This window comes from Rhinoraja longicauda, chromosome 17 (assembly GCF_053455715.1).
Source record: "Rhinoraja longicauda isolate Sanriku21f chromosome 17, sRhiLon1.1, whole genome shotgun sequence".
In the NCBI taxonomy this organism is placed as follows: domain Eukaryota; kingdom Metazoa; phylum Chordata; class Chondrichthyes; order Rajiformes; family Arhynchobatidae; genus Rhinoraja; species Rhinoraja longicauda.
In genome coordinates, this window is record NC_135969.1 from 36,893,623 (window position 1) to 36,917,726 (window position 24,104).

Sequence of the window (24,104 nt, forward strand, 5' to 3'; positions counted from 1 at the left end):
AGGCATGTGCATTTTCCGCGGATTTCCGCGCTTTTAAAATCCATTTTCCGCGATTTTTGCATGATTTCCGCGTTTTTCACTTTGCCAAATAAACGGAGAAATCGGATCGAAAAAAATAAAGACAAAAAAATAAACGATGTATAGACTTGTAATGAACACTAGGGTTCCGCTGGAGGTCGCTAGGGGTTCCGCGAGAAATCCCCCGCGTCCTGGAAGTCTCCCCGAAAATGTGGCACCTAGGCTAGGCAAGGCAGCCAATCTCGACTGCATCGGGACTTCCATGGCCGATCAGTGGGTTGAATTTGCAACCTGCGACCGGGGCTCTGGAACTCCAGCCCAGCTGGAGTCAGCAAATCTATCCCCATGGCTGACTTCCTTGGCCTGCTGGATAAATCAGCAAAGCTCTGGAACCAAGAGCGGCAGAAAATCAGTGGTGGAACTGTAATGAGTAAATACTAAATTTAAGTACACGATTATACAATTAAATTAATTAAGACAGGGTGAAAATATAAAACACAGCAGAAAAGCCAATTACCACCTTTTGGGGCTGATTATCAATTAATGTGAGAATTTACTTCAAAATGTTATTAGTGTACAGTGACATATTCACATTATTTTGTAATGTCTGTTTTTACTTTGAAATGCACTAAAAGAGGCTTGAAACTGGTAATTTTGTGTGTACATTTTTTTTACAAATCCAATTTTTTGACCCCCCTTGTATGCCTCATGCAAGCGCTCGGCTCCTTTCCTCTTTTTTTTTACCTCACTCACATGCCTGAATAGGAATTATTAATCTTCCTGTCTCCACCTATATCCTTCCTTTGTCCCGCCCCCCTGACATTAGTCTGAAGAAGGGTCTCGACCCGAAACGTCACCCATTCCTTCTCTCCTGAGATGCTGCCTGACCTGCTGAGTTACTCCAGCATTTTGTGAATAAATACCTTCGATTTGTACCAGCATCTGCAGTTATTGTCTTATATTATTTCTATGGAATCTGTACCATCTTATGAGAAAATTGAACAATATATTCTTTGAACTACTATGATTCAAATATAGTTATTGAAGTTGAAAACATGTCAACCTACATTGCGTAAGTGAGATCATTAATTACATTTGCTAATATCAAAACGCATTAACACCTATAGTTGATAGCTTTGTTCATTTGTGAATATAGAAATATTAGGACTTGTGAATTGTTATTATCATAAGCTTTCATCTCACAATCTGCTGACACCCTAATTTAGGGATTTCAGAATTGTCAGTAAGCGAAAATTTAATAGCATTTCTATCACCTTTAAATTTGCAGGGAAATGATTATAAATCCAGTTGTAGTTTTTTTTAGTTTTAGGGATACGGCCACTTCGACCCACTGAGTCTGCACCGTCTGGCGATCCCTGCACATTAACACCACCCTACACACACTGGGGACAATTCTACATTTATACCAAGCCAATTAACCTATATCTTTGGAGTGTGAGAGGAAACTGAAGATCTCGGAGAATCCACGCATGTCACGGGGACAACGCATAACCTCCACACAGACAGCACCCGTAGTCAGGATCGAACCCGGGTCTCTGGCGCTGTAAAGCAGTAGCTCTACCGCTGCGCCACCGTTATTTTCCAAATTAATTTATTTCTTCAGAAATGTTCCTATATATCCACCGACCTATGGGATTTAAACAATAATTCTTGAGTGTTGTAATTAGTCCTTACTACAAGACAAATCCAGAGGGCAAATGAAAATATCTGGTACTTTAGTCAAAGACAATGCTGGAAATAGACAGATTCTGAACTAGGACAACATTGAATTGAAATAACTGCTCAAGGCGTAGATAGTGTGATGGATTAATAAAGAGCAAGCTCAGACATAGAGTCATACAACATGGACACAGGCTCTTTGGCCCAACTTGCCCAAGCCGACCAAGATGCCCCATCTACACTTGTCCCACCTGCCCACGTTTGGCCCACATCCCACCAAACCCTTTCCATCCATGTCCCTGTCCAAATGGCTTTTAACTATTAAAATATATTAAACCTGCCTCGTCTACCTCCTTAGGCGGCTCGTTCCATGTATTCATCACCCGAAGAGTAAAAATGTTGCCACTCTCCGGTTCCCATTAAATGTTTTCCCTCTCACCTTAAACCTATGTCCCCTGGTTCTTGATTCCCTTACTTCGGGGGCATTTGTGCATTTATCCTATCTATATCATGATTTTATACACCTCTTAAAGATCACCCCTCGCACTCTAAAGGGCCTGGGGTGATTTTTTAGGCGACTGCCGGCGACTGACAAAGTCGTAGCAGATCGCCAAAATTTTCTATTACCCTACGACAATGACCACGACAATGCTGAGTCAGGTCGAGATTACACCGTCTTCGGAAACATCGCAAAATTCCCACGCTATCAATGCTTCTCCGGCATCCTAATTTTCCCTGAAATCACTGACAAGTCGGTAATTACTTCAGAGTTTTGAAATATAACATCTTGCCCGGGTTACTTGAAAGCCAAGCTTCACGGTAACAAGGCATAAACTGGATTGACTTCCAGTTTACTAATAGCAGTATTAAGAAATTTAATTTAAAAAGTGGTTAAATGGATTTTTGTGCGGAGTGTGGGCATTCTTTGAAAATGTACGGGAGATGCATATCTGGTTTCTGGGTTGCATATCTGGGTTGGGAGCCTACTTTAAATGTAATCGCTGATGGCCATAAACATCGCGAAAATTCCCACGCTTACCTGACCGTCAAACTGTCGCCTCCAATCTACCTGTCAAATGTCCTGACGGTAAATAAATTGGTTAAACACAAGTTTTTTATGGTATCTTCAAATGACTTTACTTAATTTAATATTACGTGCTCCTAAATGCATCTAAGAGAACCTAGCAAACCTGGGAACAGCATGCGACAGCGCCCACAATAAGCAACGATACCTGGTGACAAGCCAGCTGTCGCCGAGAAATTTCATACCGGTTGATTTCTCAGCGACGCGCCGAGATCCACTACGATTCTTTGAAGACTCCTCACGATCATGCCCGCGACACCCCGGCGAACTGTCGGCGACTGCCTAGTCGCCGGCAGTCGCCTTAAAATCGCCTAAGTGGGACAGGCCCTTTACGAATAAAGTCCTAGACTTCCCAAACTCCCTGGAGTTCAGACCCTCAAATCCTGGCAACATCCTCGTAAATCTTCTCTGCACTCTTTCCAACTTTACTCGGTGATATTGTTTTTTCATTCCCAATTTCAAATAACGAATGTGTACGTTAGGCCAGTGAAGTGGCCGCACGGTGGCGCAGCGGTAGAGTTGCTGCCTTACAGCGCCAGAGATCCCGGTTTGATCCCGACTACAGGTGCTGTCTGTACGGAGTTTGTGCATTCTCCCCCTGACCGCGTGGGGTTTCCCCGGGTGCTCTGGTTTCCTCCCACACTCCAAAGACGTTCGGGTATTGTAGGTTAATTTGGCACGGTAAAAATCGTAAATTGTCCCTCGTCTGTAGGTTGGTGCTAGTGTGTGGGGATCACTGGTCGGCGCGCACTCGGTGGGCCGAAGGGCCTGTTTACGTGCTGTATCTCTGCAAAAGCTTCAATTTAAACATTTTCAAAATTATAAATTTCTGCATTTTCAGAACATGGTGCATGTCAATTACTGGGCTGCTAATGTTTTGTTGAACCTGAAGTGTAATCGGCAAAAGCAGTAACATTTGTTGTTGATCATGAAGTGATTGTAAGTCCAGATCTCTCAGCAAAATGAGATGCTCGGCAGAATATGCCACAGAATACAAGGGCCATTTCCAGTCTTCAGTTTTCCATCAATAAAGTCATTATTTCCAGCAACATCAATTTCTGAGCTATAAGCAGAAGCTGATTTCAGTACAGGATTTGGAATGCCTGCTTATTATAAATTGCACTTAGCTGTAATTTATCATTTCAGAGTGAAAGTGGCATCGTTCCACAAAGCTAATATTTCAGCAGCCCTGCAGTTATGGGAATGGAAAAACAAATTTCATTCGCAGGAGAAATATTCAAAAATTCGTAGAATTGCTGCAGTCATTTGCTGTGGATTGGGAAGTGAAAGATATTTGTACTTAAAATTCACCTCCTCCTTTCCCTCTCGTCACTAATCCCTAACACCACTGCATTTCCAATGTTTAATGGAGTTGCAATCATAATAAACAGGATTTATTCACATACATGCACTTACTACGTTTGCATATATGAAATTCTCCCCCTGAATCATGAGAATAACCTGCTTATTAAAAAGAATTGAGAAGAAATTTTGCAGAAGAATATTGGTTCTTTTTCTGGAGAAACACTATATCGATTCATATGTTGATGCATAATTTAGCTACTTATCTCTATTTCACCTGTAATCATTTTTGACACTTTTCATACCCAATGGAGCTCATTCTATATTATGATTTTAAATGATTCAATCCCTGAAATTCTATATCATGATTTTATACACCTCTTAAAGATCACCCCTCGCACTCTAAAGGGCCTGGGGTGATTTTTTAGGCGACTGCCGGCGACTGACAAAGTCGTAGCAGATCGCCAAAATTTTCTATTACCCTACGACAATGACCACGACAATGCTGAGTCAGGTCGAGATTACACCGTCTTCGGAAACATCGCAAAATTCCCACGCTATCAATGCTTCTCCGGCATCCTAATTTTCCCTGAAATCACTGACAAGTCGGTAATTACTTCAGAGTTTTGAAATATAACATCTTGCCCGGGTTACTTGAAAGCCAAGCTTCACGATAACAAGGCATAAACTGGATTGACTTCCAGTTTACTAATAGCAGTATTAAGAAATTTAATTTAAAAAGTGGTTAAATGGATTTTTGTGCGGAGTGTGGGCATTCTTTGAAAATGTACGGGAGATGCATATCTGGTTTCTGGGTTGCATATCTGGGTTGGGAGCCTACTTTAAATGTAATCGCTGATGGCCATAAACATCGCGAAAATTCCCACGCTTACCTGACCGTCAAACTGTCGCCTCCAATCTACCTGTCAAATGTCCTGACGGTAAATAAATTGGTTAAACACAAGTTTTTTATGGTATCTTCAAATGACTTTACTTAATTTAATATTACGTGCTTCTAAATGCATCTAAGAGAACCTAGCAAACCTGGGAACAGCATGCGACAGCGCCCACAATAAGCAACGATACCTGGTGACAAGCCAGCTGTCGCCGAGAAATTTCATACCGGTTGATTTCTCAGCGACGCGCCGAGATCCACTACGATTCTTTGAAGACTCCTCACGATCATGCCCGCGACACCCCGGCGAACTGTCGGCGACTGCCTAGTCGCCAGCAGTCGCCTTAAAATCGCCTAAGTGGGACAGGCCCTTTACGAATAAAGTCCTAGACTTCCCAAACTCCCTGGAGTTCAGACCCTCAAATCCTGGCAACATCCTCGTAAATCTTCTCTGCACTCTTTCCAACTTTACTCGGTGATATTGTTTTTTCATTCCCAATTTCAAATAACGAATGTGTACGTTAGGCCAGTGAAGTGGCCGCACGGTGGCGCAGCGGTAGAGTTGCTGCCTTACAGCGCCAGAGATCCCGGTTTGATCCTGACTACAGGTGCTGTCGGTACGAAGTTTGTGCATTCTCCCCCTGACTGCATGGGGTTTCCCCGGGTGCTCTGGTTTCCTCCCACACTCCAAAGACGTTCGGGTATTGTAGGTTAATTTGGCACGGTAAAAATCGTAAATTGTCCCTCGTCTGTAGGTTGGTGCTAGTGTGTGGGGATCACTGGTCGGCGCGCACTCGGTGGGCCGAAGGGCCTGTTTACGCGCTGTATCTCTAAACTAAAGTAAAAACTAAGTGAAGTAATGGCTTGCTGCAAAAGCTTCAATTTAAACATTTTCAAAATTATAAACACATTTCAGCATTTTCAGAACATGGGGCATGTCAATTACTGGGCTGCTAATGTTTTGTTGAACCTGAAGTGTAATCGGCAAAAGCAGTAACATTTGTTGTTGTTCTTGAAGTGATTGTAAGTCCAGATCTCTCAGCAAAATGAGATGCTCGGCAGAATATGCCACAGAATACAAGGGCCATTTCCAGTCTTCAGTTTCCATCAATAAAGTCATTATTTCCAGCAACATCAATTTCTGAGCTATAAGCAGAAGCTGATTTCAGTACAGGATTTGGAATGCCTGCTTATTATAAATTGCACTTAGCTGTAATTTATCATTTCAGAGTCAAAGTGGCATCATTCCACAAAGCTAATATTTCAGCAGCCCTGCAGTTATGGGAATGGAAAAACAAATTTCATTCGCAGGAGAAATATTCAAAACAACTTTGACAGTTCAGTGTGCGTTTATTAAATTCGTAGAATTGCTGCAGTCATTTGCTGTGGATTAGGAAGTGAAAGATATTTGTACTTAAAATTCACCTCCTCCTTTCCCTCTCGTCACTAATCCCTAACACCACTGCATTTCCAATGTTTAATGGAGTTGCAATCATAATAAACAGGATTTATTCACATACATGCGCTTACTACGTTTGCATATATGAAATTCTCCTCCTGAATCATGAGAATAACCTGCTTATTAAAAAGAATTGAGAAGAAATTTTGCAGAAGAATATTGGTTCTTTTTCTGGAGAAACACTATATCGATTCATATGTTGATGCATAATTTAGCTACTTATCTCTATTTCACCTGTAATCATTTTTGACACTTTTCATACCCAATGGAGCTCATTCTATATTATGATTTTAAATGATTCAATCCCTGAAATATAAATAATATAAAGGCAGATTGTGACTGTTCAGCTCCCAAAACCAGCGTTGTTTCTACAACGAATCACATCTTACTGTCAGACTTTAGCGATACAGTGCAGAAACAGGCTCTTCAGCCCACCAAGTCCGCGCCAACCAGCAATCACCCTGTACACTAGCACTATCAATAGACAATAGACAATAGGTTCAGCATTAGGCCATTCGGCCCTTCGAGCCAGCACCGCCATTCAATGTGATCATGGCTGATCATTCTCAATCAGTACCCCGTTCCTGCCTTCTCCCCATACCCCCTGACTCCGCTATCCTTAAGAGCTCTATCTAGCTCTCTCTTGAATGCATTCAGAGAATTGGCCTCCACTGCCTTCTGAGGCAGAGAATTCCACTATCCTACACACTGGGCACAATTTACAATTTTACTGAAGCCAATTGACCTACGAACCTGGCTGTATTTGGAAACCGGAGCACCTGGAGAGAACCCACGAGGTCACGTGGAGAATGTACAAACCCATCCAGACAGCACCGGTAATCAGGATCGAACCCGGGTCTCTGGCACTGTGAGGCAGCAGCTCTACCACTGCGCCACTGTGCTGCCACAAGAAAACAATTAATTTTTCAGAATAGTACTGAGTATGACTCACCATCCTCACGCTAATCGTAAAATGCAAATGTATGCCGTCATTTCTAATCATCAACATGGTCCAGAAAGTCACCATTAATATATATCAATTACCCTCATGTTAAACCAACAGCAGCAACAGTACCAGACTCACTGAATAAAGTGTAACTTTGGTTCATTATTGCTCGCGATTTTTTGCATATCCGATTTTCTGGCTCGAGGAGTATCTTTGTATGAATTTTGCTCATCAACAAAACAACCACAACAGTAAAGAGTTAGAAACAAGGAACTGGTTAATACACAAAAGGACACAATGTGCTGGAGTAAAGCCATGGGTCAGGTAGTATCTCTGGAGAACATGGACAGATGACTTTACAGATCGGGACCCTTCTTCCAACGGTCCCGACATGAAGCATTATCGATCCATGTTCTCTAGAGGTGCTGCCTGACCCGCTGAGTTACCCCTGCACTTTGCGTCTACCTTTGGTGTAAACCAGCGTCTGCAGTTCCTTTTTATTTTATCATTGTATAGAATTGATTTTGTTCTTCTCATTTTTGGGCCCAGATTGTGAAAGGCAAGGAACTAGTGTGGACCTGGAACTGGACTAAAAATCAGTTCAAGAATGGAATTAAACAGGATGGTGATAGTGTTAAATATGCACTTAAATTCCACACTTAAACGTGAAAACTACAATATCTGTAAAGAAAGCATCCAAATTCCATTTGCAGAAATTCATTGCATTTGATCAATTTATTGTGTGTGGTTTTATGATGCAACAAGCCTCTTGTTCAAGAGCACTTTGCTTTTTATTGGTATTACACTTTGTTTTCATGACTCACCTCAGACTTTGACTCAAATATATTTGCTCAGCTCCACCCTAATTACAAATCATTAACAAACCGCACTGAATAACCTGTTCAGTGACTGTACCAAGTTCAGAAGGCACACCTCTTTCCTTGTGCGTTTTCAATTGCAACTTGCTTCAGTCGCTTTGAGCAGCTGCCAAGATCTCATCTGCATGACTTTCAACCTAAACCATTTCGAGTTTAGCGGTTTGAAGTTTCAAGCCTGCAGTTGTTACAGTGCTGTGGTGTCAGTGGCAGTCTGTAGTGGCAGAAGTAAGATGATGTAGCTTCTGTTCGTTTTTTTGTCAAGAAAAGGGCTTTTTATTTTATCTTCTGGGATTCCCAGGGATCTTTTCAATGAAATAAGAACGCGTACTATTTAGGCAGTTGGTGTTCTGAGGCTGCTTTGTTTTCTGACAGTGATTCAAGCAACTGTTAGTCTTGAACAGCAGCTAAAGCTAACAGCATGGCTGCCCTCCAGATCTAAAAATACTTCAACCACATGGGCTCCTCCCAAAGTCTGCACATTCAAAAATCAATAAAGTTCCCTCACTTAGTTTTTAGTTTAGTTTAGTTTAGTTTAGTTTAGAGATACAGTGCAAAGACAGGCCCTTCAGCCCACCGAGTCTGTGCCGACCAGCAATCCCTGTACACTAGCACTATCCTACACACTAGGGACAATTTACAAATTTATACCGAAGCCAATTAGCCTACAAACCTGTACGTCTTTAGCGTGTGAAAGGAAACCGGAGCACCCGGGGAAAACCCACGCGGTCACCGGGAGAACGTAAAAAATCCACACAGACAGCACCCGTAGTCAGGATCGAACCGGGATCTCTGGTGCTGTCGGGCAGCGACTCTACCGCTGCGCCATCGTGCCGCACGACTCCTTCAAGAAGACTTCTCCTCCACTTCTTCAAGAATTTTAATATCAGGATACAATTGTTTAAAAACCAGAGATAAGGAGCTAAGGTTTTCATCATGTTTTTTCCTAAAATAAAACCGAATAGTAAAATTGAACCCGTTCAATGAAAAAATGGGGAGGCGAACGAAAATTTGAACAGGTGGGTAAAATGCGAAAAAATAACAGCAAGGGAAAGGGTAAGTTAAAATCCTGCAAGTCCTTTCTGCAAATGGAATATAGACTTGCTTTCCTTAAAGATATTGTGTTTTGCATATTTACTTGTAGAATTTCAGTGGATATTCAACACTATCACCATCCTCTTTAATTCCATTCTTATACTGATTGTCAGTTATGTGGAAAACATGATTCACTTTTACTCCCACGTAGGTTTTTTGGAGTCCTGGGTTTTTTGGATTCTCCGGGACAGGAAGGCTTAGATAGCAGTCCTTGCTGTTTGTTCCATTTCGTGGTCCCAGTTTAAGCTCGTAAATCCATGCCTCCGCCTTCAGCCGGGAGAGCTGGCCAGAGACATCTCCGTGAATGCCATGAATGATACTGCCTCTGACCTCTTGGAAAGCAATCAGGATATGTGCAATCAGACCCTCCTCTTGAAGAAGGGTCTCGACCTGAAACGTCACCCATTCCTTCTCTCCAGAGATGCTGCCTGTCGTTACTCCAGCATTTTGTGTCTCTCTTCTCCTTCTTTATCTCCTCCACAACCTAGATGATACTGACACCATCTGTGGACAGCCCTGCTTTGTTCTGGCCTTTTCTTGCCTCCAGTTCCCTCACCCCTACTATCAGTCTGAAGAAGCGTCCCGACCCGAAACATCACCCATCCTTTTTTCTCCAGAGATGCTGGCTGACCCACTGAGTTACTCCAGCACTTTGTGTCTATCTTCGGTATAAAGTAGCATCTGCAGTTCCTTTCTACACACTGATAAAGTATGATTCCTTCCCTTTCTTTCTCTCATAGAGTCATACAGCGTGGAAACAAGCCTTTCAGCCCAACTTGCCCGTGCCGACCAACATGCCCCATCTTCACCAGTCCCACCTGTCCGCGTATGGCCCACATCCCTCTAAACCTGTCCTATCCATGTACCTGTCCAAATGTTTTTTAAACACTGTGATAGTAACTGCCTCAACTACCTCTTCTGGCAGCTTGTTCAATAAACCTACTACCATTTGTGTAAAAAACATTGCCCCTCAGGTTCCTATTAATCTTCCCCCCCCCCCCCTCACCTTAAAGCTATGTCCTCTGGTTCTTGATTCCCCTACTCTGGGTAAAAGACTGTGCATTTACCCTACCTATTCCTCTCCAAAGACGTACAGGTATGTAGGTTAATTGGCTGGGTAAATGTAAAAATTGTCCAAAGACGTACAGGTATGTAGGTTAATTGGCTGGGTAAATGTAAAAATTGTCCCTAGTGGGTGTAGGATAGTGTTAATGTACGGGGATCACTGGGCGGCACGGACTTGGTGGGCCGAGAAGGCCTGTTTCCGGCTGTATATATATGATGATGATGATGATGATGATGATGATCTTATACATTCTCTCCTACATAATCTTGGCCACATTCATAGAGCTAACTACCAATGAGCTAATTAATGTAAAGCTATTCTGTAATGGCTGGGTTTTGAATTCAGCTAACCACTGAAGAAAAACATCCTGACATTTTAGACTTTACTTTAGACTTCAGAGATACAGTGTGGTAATGGGCCCTTCGGCCCACTGAGTCTGCGTTTTACACTTTACAGAGGCCAATTAACCTACAATCCTATTTGTCCTTGGAGCTGCTGCCTCACAGTGCCAGAGACCTGGGTTCGATCCTGACCTCAGGTGCTGTCTGTGTGGAGTTTGCACTTTCGCCCCATGAGAACGGGGTTCCTTCGGGTGCTCCAGTTTCCTCCAACATCGCAAAAACGGGCAGATTTGCAGTTAATTTGGCCTCTGTAAAATTGCCCTCAGCATGTGGGGAGTGGATGTGAAACACAGAGCTAGTGTGAACAGATGATCGATGGTCGGCGTGGACTCGGTGAACCAAAGAGCTTGTTTCCACGCTGTATCTCTGAACTAACCTAAACACGACTTAGCACTCTCAACCAGGTACCTAACTGCTAGATAGTGTTTTAGCAATCAATTTGTTGTTGATTGTATTAATAATAATAATAATAATAATGTATTTTATTTATATAGCGCTTTTCATATACTCAAAGATGCTTTACAGAGATTTAGAGAACATAGGGAAATGAATAAATAGATAAATAAGTAAATAAATAAACGAACAGAGAAAGGAGACAGAAGGTGAGGTGACCTTCAGTGGTTGAAGGCAGTACTGAACAGGTGAGACTTCAGCGATGTTTTGAATGTGGTGAGTGTGGAGGAGTCTCTAACGTTTCGGGGTAGTGAGTTCCATAGGGTGGGAGCAGCGATGGAGAAAGCCCTGTCCCCCCAGGATCTGAGTTTGGTCCGGATGTGGGGGGATAGGAGATTGGCAGCGGCAGAGCGGAGGGTGCAGGTGGGAGTGTGCCTGTGGAGGAGGTCGGTCAGATAGGATGGGGCCAGGTTATGGAGGGCTTTGTAGGTTATGAGGAGGATTTTGTACTGGATTCTCTGGGGGATGGGGAGCCAGTGGAGTTTATAAAGGACGGGGGTGATATGGTCACGGATCGGGGTGTGGGTGAGTAGACAAATCCCTGTCTACACACGAGGGTACTTTCCTTCATGTTGTGTGATACCAATACTTTAGTAATTTGTTGAGCTGGTGTCCCAAAACCGTGAAGTATTACGGTCTCCATCAGCAGTGGAATTATGTTCCCCATTGTCTCGAACTTCATGTTCCCTTACATTAGCCCATTGCAAATCCCTTACTTCACCACTACTGTTGACCCAGGAACCAACCCTGGTAAGAAGAAGAGTATTGGAACGTGCTGGGAGTAACGCATATACCTTTAGCAAAGTACTTATTATTTATTTACCATCCCTAAGCAAATAGTAGAAGGGGTGTTAGCACAGAATCCAAACAGTTAGTGTGCAGCAGAACACCAGGTGCTGGAGTAACCCAGCGGGTCAGGCAGCATCTCTGGAGGACATGGACAGGTGACGTTTCACAGAGTGCTGGAGTAACCCAGCGGGTCAGGCAGCATCTCTGGAGGACATGGACAGGTGACGTTTTGGTTCCAGGACTCTTCTTCAGGTGAACGTGGATCAGAAACGTTTTGGGTCGGGATGCTTCTTCAGGAGGACTTGGATTGGAGACATTTTGGGTCAGGACCCCTCCTCAGTTGCCCGGCGGGGGAAGGACTCAGACTTGTGGCACTTTCCCGCGGAACATTGTCAATGGCTGTCCTCACCTTCATTGCATCTTTCAGTGTAGAGTGTAGGACGGAACTGCAGATGCTGGTTTGTCGTTTACGCACCTTGCCCCGCCCTATCTCTATGTCTCTCCCTCCCCTGACTCTCAGTCTGAAGAAGGGCCTCGACGGAAAACGTCACCCATTCCTATCCAGAGATGCTGCCTGTCCCGCTGAGTTGAGTTACCCGAGCATTTTGTGTCTACTTTCAGCTTAGAGTCCTGGACCTGAGAGGAGAAGAAGGGTCTCGACCCGAAGCGTCACCCATTCCTTCTCTCCAGAGATGCTGCCTGTCCCGCTGAGTTACTCCAGCTTTTTGTGTCTATCTCCTGGACCTGAGAGGGCAGCAGTTTGCAGCTCGCAGTTGTGGCCGGCACCTTGCTCTGGGCTGTCAGTGAGGTTCGGGATGATCCGAGGAAGTCTTTCACCGTGATGGCTGTCCAGCTGCATTTGGCTCCTGGCCTGTTGTCCAGGGTTGTCCACCGTCGTGACAGGGGCTGCGGTGCAGTCAGTTTTGCTCAAGCTAAAACAGGTCAGCCTGGCCAAGGCGAGCTACCCTAAAGTCATAACACATTACATTGTGCTTGTGATACTGCACAATAGAGGCAATCGTTCAACCCATTCACAATGATACAACAAACAATATAAAGTCACATCACAATCAGTTTGTTCCCACAGTCTGCATGGACATGCCCAGGCCTGACAGACCAGTCTTGATCTGCACTGACTCCTGACTTCCACTGTGGAGAAATGGGCACCACATTGATGGTCAAAGACACAAAGTGCTGGAGTAACTCAATGGGTCAGCCAGCATCTCTGGAGGATGGGTGCCATTTCAGTCTGAAGAAGGGTCCCGAACCGAAATGTCACCTATCCATGTTCGCCAGGAATGCTGCCTAACACATTGAGCTACCTTAGCACTGTGTGTCTTTCTTTGTAAACCAACATCTGCAGTTTCGTGCGGCAGCATTTGATATTTGTCTCACTTTGTCTGTCAGAACAGCCTTTATTTGCAGCCATTGGGACAAAGCTCGACAAGGACACTGGTATTCCTTTCAGACCTTCAATGTTAATGCACTTTCCCCAAGGGCGTAGGTCCACATAGGGGCTGCACAGTGGCACAGCTGGTGTCGAGCTGCTGCCTTGTAGCGCCAGAGACCCGGGTTCCATCCTGACCTCAGGTGCTGCTTGTGTGAAGTTTCCTCCAGGTGCCCCGGTTTCCTCCCACGACCCAAAGACGTAGGTTAATTGGCCGTCTGTAAATTGCCCCTCGTGCAGCAGGGACTAAATGGGAAAGTGGGATATCGAGGAATTAATATGAATGGGTGATCGATGGTTGGCATGGACTCGGAGGGCCAAGGGGGCTGTTTCCATGCCGTATCTCAGAAGTAAAACTAAAGCTGTGAGCCAGTGTGTCGCCCTCATTGCATCTGTCCCAGGGCCGGTGTGCGTTGGGACTGAGACTCCAACTGCACAGGGAGGATCAGACTGGGGAGGGAGAGCCTCTCTCATTGCCAACTAAGCAAAGTCTTGTTGGTGAGCTCGGCTAATGTGCCATTCTGCCAAATGGTTTTTGACAGTCTACATGGGGAACCATCACACACGATATCCCGGGACATCGCCTGCAGGCTGACACAATTTCCTCCGATCCTATTATTAAAAATGTATTTACAGGGCGGCACGGTGGCGCAGCGGTAGAGTTGCTGCCTTACAGCACCCAGGGACCTGGGTTCAATCCTGACTACGGGTGCTGTCTGTACGGAGTTTGTACATTCTCCCCGTGACTTGCGTGGGTTTTCTCCGGGTAGTCTGGTTTCTGCCCACACTCCAAAGACGTACAGGTTAATTGGCTTGGTATAATTGTAAAATTGTCCCTAGTGTGTGTAGGATAGTGTTAGTGTGCGAGGATCGCTGGTCGGCGCGTATTCGGTGGCCGAAGGGCTTGTTTCTCCAATGTATCTCTAAACTAAACTAAACTCCAATTCAACCAGGCTGCCACCACATCTCCCAAAAATATTTTGGATAAAGAAACTGAAGCAAATCTAAGCCTCTCCCCGTGTTCATTTCTGTCTAAGAGCTGTGGTCTTCTAACTTGTCCCTGCATTTATCCCCTCATCTCCCCTTCTGCAACGGTGGCGCAGCGGTAGAGTTGCTGCCTTACAGCAAATGCAGCGCCTGAGACTCAGGTTCGAGCCTGACTATGGGGGCTGTCTGTACGGAGTTTGTACGTTCTCCCCGTGACCGCATGGGTTTGCTCCGAGATCTTCGGTTTCCTCCCACACTCCAAAGACGTACAGGTTTGTAGGTTAATTGGCTGGGAAAATGTAAAAAATATCCCTAGTGGGTGTAGGATAGTGTTAATGTGCGGGGATCGCTGGGCGGCGCGGACCCGGTGGGCCGAAGGGCCTGTTTCCGTGCTGAATCTCTAAATCTATTTTTTTTTTAAAAATCTGCAACCATGCCTGCTCATCTCCCCTCATCTCCCCTTCTGCAACCATGCCTTTTACCCTGCACACCTTATCAAAATCTCTCTGCTTTTCTCAACGAGCACTTAACAGCCTCCTCAAACTTTGACTACATATTGAATTTGAACAAACTGTTAACCCTCCTTTGGCTCAGTGTAAATTTGTTCAATCATTTCCCTTTGTGTGAATTTCTTTATGATGTTTTCCTATGCACAGTTACTCTACAAATGCACTATCATATCATCATATCATATACATACAGCCGGAAACAGGCCTTTTCGGCCCTCCAAGTCCGTGCCGCCCAGTGATCCCCGTACATTAACACTATCCTACACCCACTAGGGACAATTTTTACATTTACCCAGCCAATTAACCTACATACCTGTACGTCTTTGGAGTGTGGGAGGAAACCGAAGATCTCGGAGTAAACCCACGCAGGTCACGGGGAGAACGTACAAACTCCTTACAGTGCAGCACCCGTAGTCAGGATTGAACCTGAGTCTCCGGCGCTGCATTCGCTGTAAAGCAGCAACTCTACCGCTGCGCCACCGTGCCGTGCCACTGTCTTCTTATGCACAGAGAAGATAACAAGCATGGCCAAATGATGTAATTGTGTGCCGTTATAGAAGGCAATAGGATAATCTGAATGGCAAGGTTATGTTATATTCCTGGGATTGTTGACAATCACCATGGCAATGGGAATAATATAATGTCTGGTCCTGCCTTCGGTTAACTTCCAAATAGAAGCACTTAGTATTAAGTGGCTAAAGAAGGATTCTCGGCTTTCTGTCCTTTTCCCTCCTAATATGCTCTCTCATCCGCTGAGTTTAGTTTAGTTTAGAGATACAGTGCGGAAACAGGCCCTTTGGCCCAACGAGTCCGTGCCGAACAGCGATCCCCGCACATTAACACTGTCCTACACACACTAGAGACAATTTACATTTTATACCAAGCCAATTAACCTACAAAACTGTACGTCTTTGGATTGTGGGAGGAAACAGAAGATCTCAGAGAAAACCCATGGGGTCACAGGGAGAACGTACAAACTCCGTACAGACAGCACCCCTAGTCGGGATCGAACCCGGGTCTCTGGCGCTGTGAGGCAGCAGCTCTACAGCTGCACCACTATGCCACCCAAAAATCCTGAGCTTTTTTGCTCACTTTCTATGTATCTATGTACTCATAGAATTCATTGTAGAATGTATGTCCATGTGACCTCTTGACATACTGGTTGACGACCTGTAAGTTAAATTGACAAAGAGCCTTATTAAAGAAATCGGTAGAGAGCTGGAGCCTGTGTGTGGGTCTGTGTCTGTGTGCGTGTATGTGTCTGTCTGTGTGTGAGTGTGTGTGTGTGTCTGTGAGTGTCTGTGTGTGCAGCGTGTGTGTGTGTGTGTGTGTGTCTGTGTGTGTGCAGCGTGTGTGCGTGGGTCTGTGTGTGTGTGTGTGTGTGTGTGTGTGTGTGTGTGTGTGTGTGTGTGTGTGTGTGTGCAGCGTGTGCAACGTGTGTGTGCGGGTGACATCAGACAAGCCACTGCTTTTTCCAGTTTAATAGCTGCAACGTATCGATTTCAAAAATCTCTCTTCTCTGATCTAAGTCTTACCAAATAAGTGGATACTTCCTGCTATGGTGATACTATTAGCTTCTTGTTAGATCCCCCAAATTACACACTCATTGGGTATTTCATCCAAATGGGCAACTTTGGCTTGTGAACCGAGGTAGAGATTATAATCATGTCGTAGACACAAGGAACTGCAGATGTTGGTTTTCAAAAAAAGGCACAAAGTGGTGGAGTAATTCAGCGTGTCAGGCAGCATTCCTGGCAGAACATGGACAGATGATATTTTGGATCGGGCCCGTTTTTCAGACTGATGCAATCATGTTATTTAGTTTAATTTAGTTTAGAGATACAGCGCGGAAACAGGCCCTTCGCCCACCGTCGGCTCTGACCAGCGATCCACGCACATTAACTCTATTCTACACGCACCAGGGACAATTTTCAATTTTACCAAGCCAACTAACCTACAAACCAGTACGTCTTTGGACTTATGGAGTATTTAGTTACGGGGCACCAATATGAATCCTGCTCCAATATGCTTTTGGGACATTTTGGTCAGTTTTCCCCCATCCTACTCAATAGAGACTGAAGCCAGTTTAAGTATCTTGTCTGCTTACTTTAAAGTCCACACATTCAACACAGATTGTGAATCAAATCTATAACCTGATTATAACTCAATATTCACTGATAACTCACTGGAGAGGTTTTTACTATAATCACAATGTAACACTATTCAGTAATAAGGTAGCTTTTCAACAGTACTTAATGCCCATTAATTAAACAATGTATTTCAATTTTAAGATTTTTTTTGCTTTCTTTATTCTTAGAATTTATATTTAAACTGCTTTCCTGGTTCAGTTGACCTCACACCAAGTACGAGAGCCAGCTAAGATAGACACAAAAAACTGGAGTAACTCAGCGGGTCAGGCAGCATCTCTGGAGAAAAGGAATAGGGGACATTTTGGGTCAATACCCTTCTTCTTTCCCTATTCCCACACGAGAGCAAGCTAGATCTACTAACAGCAGTCTTCCCAAAAGGATCAAACCTCCCGGGTTATTAGTGGAGGTTCAAAGCGAGAATTGGCATGGACTGACCCTTTACATGATGGGGAGTCTCAGACATCCTTGTAGTTTCCTCCCCATGTCCCAAAGACTTGTGGGTTTGTAGGTTAATTGGCCTTTTGTGAATCGCCCCTAGTGTGCAGAGAGTGGATGTGAAAATGGGATAACAGAATTATTGTGAACGGGTGATCAACGTTCAGAAGATAGACACTAAAAGCTGGATAACTCAGCGGAGCAGGCAGCATCTCTGGAGAAAAAGCTGGAGTAACTCAGTGGGTCAGGCAGCATCTATGGAGAAAAGGAATGGGTGACGTTTCAGCTCGAGACCCTTCTTCAAACTCAATCTGTGATCATTCTGAAGAAGGATCTCGACTTGAAACATCATCTATTCCTTTTCTCCAGAGATGCTGCCTGACCCGCTGAGTTACTCCAGCTTTTTGTGTCTATCTTCGGTTTAAACCAGCATCTGCAGTTCCTTCCTACACAAGGATTGTGGAGATCTGGGATTTACAGACTGATGTATTCAGAAGGGAGAATCTATCAATGGGCTTGTATAGGGAGGAACTGCAGATGATGGTTATACACTGAAGATGGACACAAAATGCTGAAGTAACTCAGCGGGACTTTTTTTTTGTTTTAATTTATTTTATTGTCATGTGTACCAGTCAGGGGACGGGAAAAAAACATGATTACAATCGAGCCATTTACAGTGTATAGATACTTAATGGGCGGCATGGTGGCACAGCGGTAGAGTTGCTGCCTTAGAGCGTTTGCAGTAACAGAAACCCGGGTTCGATCCTGACTACGGGTGCTGTCTGTACGGAGTTTGTACGTTCTCCCCATAACTGCGTGGGTTTTCTCCGAGATATTCGGTTTCCTCCCACACTCCAAAGACGTACAGGTATGTAGGTTAATTGGCTTGGTATAAGTGTAAATTGTCCATAGTGTTAATGTGCGGGGATCGCTGGTCGGCGTGGATTCGGTGGGCCGAAGGGCCTGTTTCCGCGCTGAATCTCTAAACGAAACTAAACAAAATCTGATAAGGGAATAACATTTAGTGTGATGTCTTCTTAAACCAGATCCAAAACTTCTTTAATTTCACCGATGACACAAAGGGTAAAGAGAAGTTTCTTTAAGTTATTATGCTTCAGTTTTTCATTTTAGTTTACTATTGTCGCATAAGGCACCGATCTCACACATTTCTTCCTAAACTTCTGCTTCTCTACCTCCCTCCACTAGGACTGTCCTTAAAACCAATCTTTTTAACCCAGCTATTAATCACTTGGCTCATTTCTTTCTGAAATGGCTGTTTGCCAAAGTCTGATTGATAACATTGCATTGAAGTATTCTGGAATACCTCATTAAATTGAGGAACACAATATAAATATAATTGTCGTTTGTCTTCTCATTTCAAGCTTATATTTATATCGCCTCCTTAATAGTGCTAGATCGTAAAGTCTGTCTGCAACCAACACCTTTAAATTTTAGAAAGAAACTGCTAACACAAACATAAATGAACATGATATTTTACACAAATAATTATTTTGCTCATAGATTTATGATTTGAAGAATCCTGAGCATGGGAATGTTATCAATAACTGCCAGCTTGTAATAAACCAAATGCAACAGATAACGAAAGGTTTAAAAAAAAACCATGTGAGCTGCATTCCTGAACAGACCTATCAATCCTGCAACACTGTTTAATAATAAATTGATTTTCCATTCCTTCTGATAAAAGTGTAAATTAAATTGTTTTAGATTTGCTGGTGTCCATTACGCAGCGTGTCTTGTTGTTCTACGAATAGTTTAAACTTCTCAATTTTTTCAAGAGGACTGATATTTAAACATTTCAAACATCTTTGTATCGCTTCGTTATCACCTCCCCCACAGCCAACAATGGACCATTGTGGGCTCCTTGGCCATCAGCGCCGGCTCTGATTTGCCCGGCTTTGATCACGTTGAATGGTGGTGCTGGCTCGAAGGGCCGAATGGCCTCCTCCTGCACCTATTGTCTATTGTCCTGTACCTTTTCATACCTCTAGTTTCCCTCGCCCCTGACACAGTCAGAAGAAGGGTCTCGACCCAAAACCTCACCTATTCCTTCTCTCCAGAGATGCTGCCTGATCCTCTGAGTTACTCCAGCACTTTGTGTCTATCTTCGGTGTAAACCAGCATCTGCAGATCCTTCCTACACATACTTATTAAATGTTATTCTTTTTTTAATTCCTTCTATCAAAACCTTCAACATGCAGGTTTAAATGATAGAATATACCCGGTGTTAGGGGATATGGTCATAAGTAATAGGAGCAGAATTAGGCCATTCGGCCCATCAAGTCTACTCCACCATTCAATCATGGCTGATCTATCTCTCCCTCCTAACCCCAATATACCCTGTGTTAGGGAATATGCTCTGCTGCAAAACACAATAAACGTCCCAGTTTCAGTTCAGTTTATAGTCACGTGTACCGAGGTACAGTGAAAAGCTTTTGTTGCAAACTAACCAGCCAACAGCCCATGACTAAAGTCCTGGTCTCTGGGACTGGGAATGTCCCAGAATTTCCACAATGTATGTGTAAATTTAGAAAAAAAGCCTTTTTTTTTGTACTTATCAAAGTTCTTCATGTTGCACATTTCCAAAGTAAAACCGGGTTATTTGCATCTTGCTGTTGCCATTGAAATCTAAAGGAATGTCAACTAACTTCATATTCTTCATGAATGTATGTTTCTTTTTGATTCATTTTTATTATATCCTGCAAACCTGTTTTATCTCTTGGTTCACCATGAAACTTTGCTCCAGGGTATTAAATAACCCTCGCACATACATTTATTTATACATTAAGTTTCGTTTACGGAAACAGCGTGGAAACAGTCTCTTCGGCCCACTGAGTCTGTGCCAACCAGCAATTCCCCACATGCTAACACTATTCTACACACACTAGGGACAATTAAATTTTTTATCAAGCCAATTAACCTACAAACCTGTACGACTTTCGAGTGTGGGAGGAAACTGGAGAAAGCCCACGGGGAGAACGTACAAACTATGCACAGACAGCACCCGTAGTCCAAAGACGTACAGGTTTGTAGGTTAATTGGCTGAGTTAATTAAATGTAAAAATTGTCCCTAGTGTGTGTAGGATAGTGTTAATGTGCGGGGATCGCTGGGCGGCGCGGACCCGGTGGGCCGAAGGGCCTGTTTCCGCGCTGTATCACTGAATCTGAATCTAGTCAGGATTGAACCCAGGTCTCTGGCGCTGCAAGGCAGTAACTATTGCTGTGCCACCGTCCTGCTCTGTAAACTTTCCTATCTGATCACCGCACCGTCATCATTGTCATGTTCACTCTTTTTAATTTTCTACACTTGATGTGAAAACATTTCCACAATTTCATCAGTGATAAATGTGTGACCAACACGACCATCATTGTTTTTCTTCATAACTTCTTCACTATCTTACTTTTCCAACATTGCGGAACTTGAAAAGACGGCCCTTTGTTATTCTCTAATTGTTCCAAAATCATTTACTTCTCATAACCACACAAAGAAAATTCCTGAATATCAGTGTGTGTAGGAAGGAACTGCAGATGCTGGTTTACACTGAAGATAGGGGCAAAATGCTGGAGTAACTCAGCGGGACAGGCAGCATCTCTGGAGAAAAGGAATAGGTGACGTTTTGGGTCGAGACCCTTCATCAGACCCGACATCACCTATTCCTTTTCTCCAGAGATAGACAATAGACAATAGACAATAGGTGCAGGAGGAGGCCATTCGGCCCTTCGAGCCAGTACCGCCATTCAATGTGATCATGGCTGATCATTCTCATCAGATGGTGCCTGACTCGCTATCTTAAACTCACACGATCACAAGGAGAACATGCAAACTCCACACAGACAGCACCCGAGGTCAAGATTGAACCATGGTCTCTGACGTTGTGCGGCAGCAGCTCTACCAGCTGGGCCACTGTGTCACCTACCGCGCCTCTGTGCCACTCGGTAGGGTACGCCACTGTGCCACCCTAAAGCTCCAACACAACCAACAGGGACCTACCTCATCATTCCATATTCACTTTAAGAAAAATATTTGCAATATAACAGCAGTCTTTTTGTTTGACACTGTTGCCTTCAAAACAAATTGCTGATGAAATAACTGGTGTTTGGGAGTTGCTACATCGAGTGGAATGAAAATTTAACTCCCTCGCAGTTCAAACTATCCTCCCAGTCTGGTTCCCTTGATCAGTTTCGTAACTCAATGTATTTCAACAAATGTCAGACTAAAATTAAAATCACGGCATGATGAAGTGAGCTCGTAATCCCCGCTGACATGAGGATGCATGGTTGCGTTGCTAAATCAATTGAATTCAAGTCTTCAGAGCTTAGACTGAACCTGCACTGTGTATGATCTTTCAAGCTGTCTCACCAGACCAACCTCTGATGTGCTTTCCAAGGTCTGAAGCATTGAACTTGCCCATCTTTCTGCATGTTTGAATTTAGACTTTAGGCTTTTACTTTAAACTTTAGACAGCCAGCTTTGACCACCGAGTCTGTGCCGACCAGCGATCACCCCTTACACCAGCCCTATCCAACACACTAGGGACCATTTACAATTCATGGAAGCCAATCAGACTACCAACCAGCACGTCTTTGGAGTGTGAGAGGAAACCGGAGCACCCGGAGGAAACCCACGCAGGGTCTCGGGGAGAACGTACAAACTCCGTACAGACAGCATCTGTGGTCAGGATCGAACCCAGGTTTCTGGCGCTGCAAGGCAGCAACACTACCGTTGTGCCAACGTGCTGCCCCTTATCAGCAAAGTATATAATGACATAAACAAAGGAAAATAATTTTCAGAAAATTAAGTAATCAGAACAAAGGAACTGTTATTTATAGAATATTATTTATACCTTTGGATTGTTTCATATAACTTCTTATTTTACTAAATATCTGCTAACATCATAACCAAATTGCCCCAGCAAATTTAAGATCAGTGTTGTTTTTAGAATGTTGAACATTCTTTTTTTACAGAATGAATGCTTAATTTCCTCGTGGTTGAAATTGAGTTATTCAGTTTTGTTTAGTTTAGAGATACAGCATGGAAACAGGCCCTTCTGTCCACCGAGTCCATTCATCAATCACCCATTCATGCTCGTTTAGATTTTTAGATTTTTTTTTAGATTTAGAGATACAGCGCGGAAACAGGCCCTTCGGCCCACCGGGTCCGCGCCGCCCAGAGATCCCCGCACATTAACACTATCCTACACACACTAAGGACAATGTTTTTTGTTTTTTTTACATTTGCCCAAACCAATTAACCTACATACCTGTACGTCTTTGGAGTGTGGGAGGAAACCGAAGATCTCGGAGAAAACCCACGCAAGTCACGGGGAGAACGTACAAACTCCGTAGTCAGGATCGAACCTGAGTCTCCGGCGCTGCATTCACTGTAAGGCAGCAACTCTACCGCTGCGCCACCGTGCCGCCCTATCATATCATTGTACGATATCCCACTTTCTCATTCACTTCCCGCACGCTACGGGCAATTTACAGAAGCCAATTAACCTACAAACCCGTACATTTTTGGGATGTGCAAGGAAACCCGTGCACCCAGAGGAAACCCACAGGGTCACAGGGACAACGTGCAAACTCAACGCAGACAGCACTGGAGGTCGGGATCGAACCTGGGTCTCTGGCGCCGTGAGGCAGCAGCTCCACCAGCTGCACCACTCTGGCTGCCCAACTGACTTCAAGTAGTGTATGGGGATCGCTGGCCGGCAAGGACTCAGCGGGCCGAAGGGCCTGTTTCTGCGTTGTATCCCTAAACTAAACTAAAACTAATATTGACAAACCATCTCAACCAACATGAGTTGTGATGTTGGCAGATATGTAGCATTAATAAATGTTTTAAAATTTCAGAAGCTGTGCAATGGAAATCAATGGTGTAAGTTACACTATAAATAATGATTCCATCGTTGTTGGATTTTTAAAGCAGTAACTGAAGGAAAGTCTTTTTTCTTTTGGAACTGCTGGCTTCCTCTATTGGGAATGGCTCTAGCAAAATAATACTGGGTTTGTGGCGTTAACAACAGGCAATTAAAACAAAATTAATAGAAAAGAAGCAACCTACTGCTCGAGGGCCACTTAAAATGTGATCATGCTGGGCAGATTGCAGCTGCATTTCCCACTTTGTAGTCCGATCATATATTCTGTCAAAGCTTGATATACTAGAGTGGCCGTCACATCTGGCATTGAATTTAACCTCGATAAGCAGAAAGTAGAAGTAAATTGGGGTGAACCTTTTTGTTTTCGATTTGCTTACATTACTAAGTACGTTATTTTCATTGTGCGTAAAAGCATCCACAGCTGAGAAGCTATGATGGTTAGGGGGGGGGGGGTGGCACGGTGGCGCAGTGGCAGAGTTGCTGCCTTACAGAGCGCCAGAGACCCGGGTTCAATCCTGACCGGGTGCTGTCTGTACGAAGTTTGTACGTTCTCTCTCTGAGAGCTCCGTATTCATCCCACACTCCAAAGAAGTACCGGTTTGTAGGCTAATTGGCT

At 44.0% G+C, this 24,104-nt stretch overlaps 1 protein-coding gene across 3 annotated transcripts in view; it reads left to right on the plus strand.

Annotated features, from left to right (window-relative positions):
* LOC144601928 (FERM domain-containing protein 4B-like) overlaps nt 1-24,104 on the plus strand; it is a 272,807-nt gene that overhangs the window by 159,079 nt on the left and 89,624 nt on the right. The window lies entirely within an intron of this gene.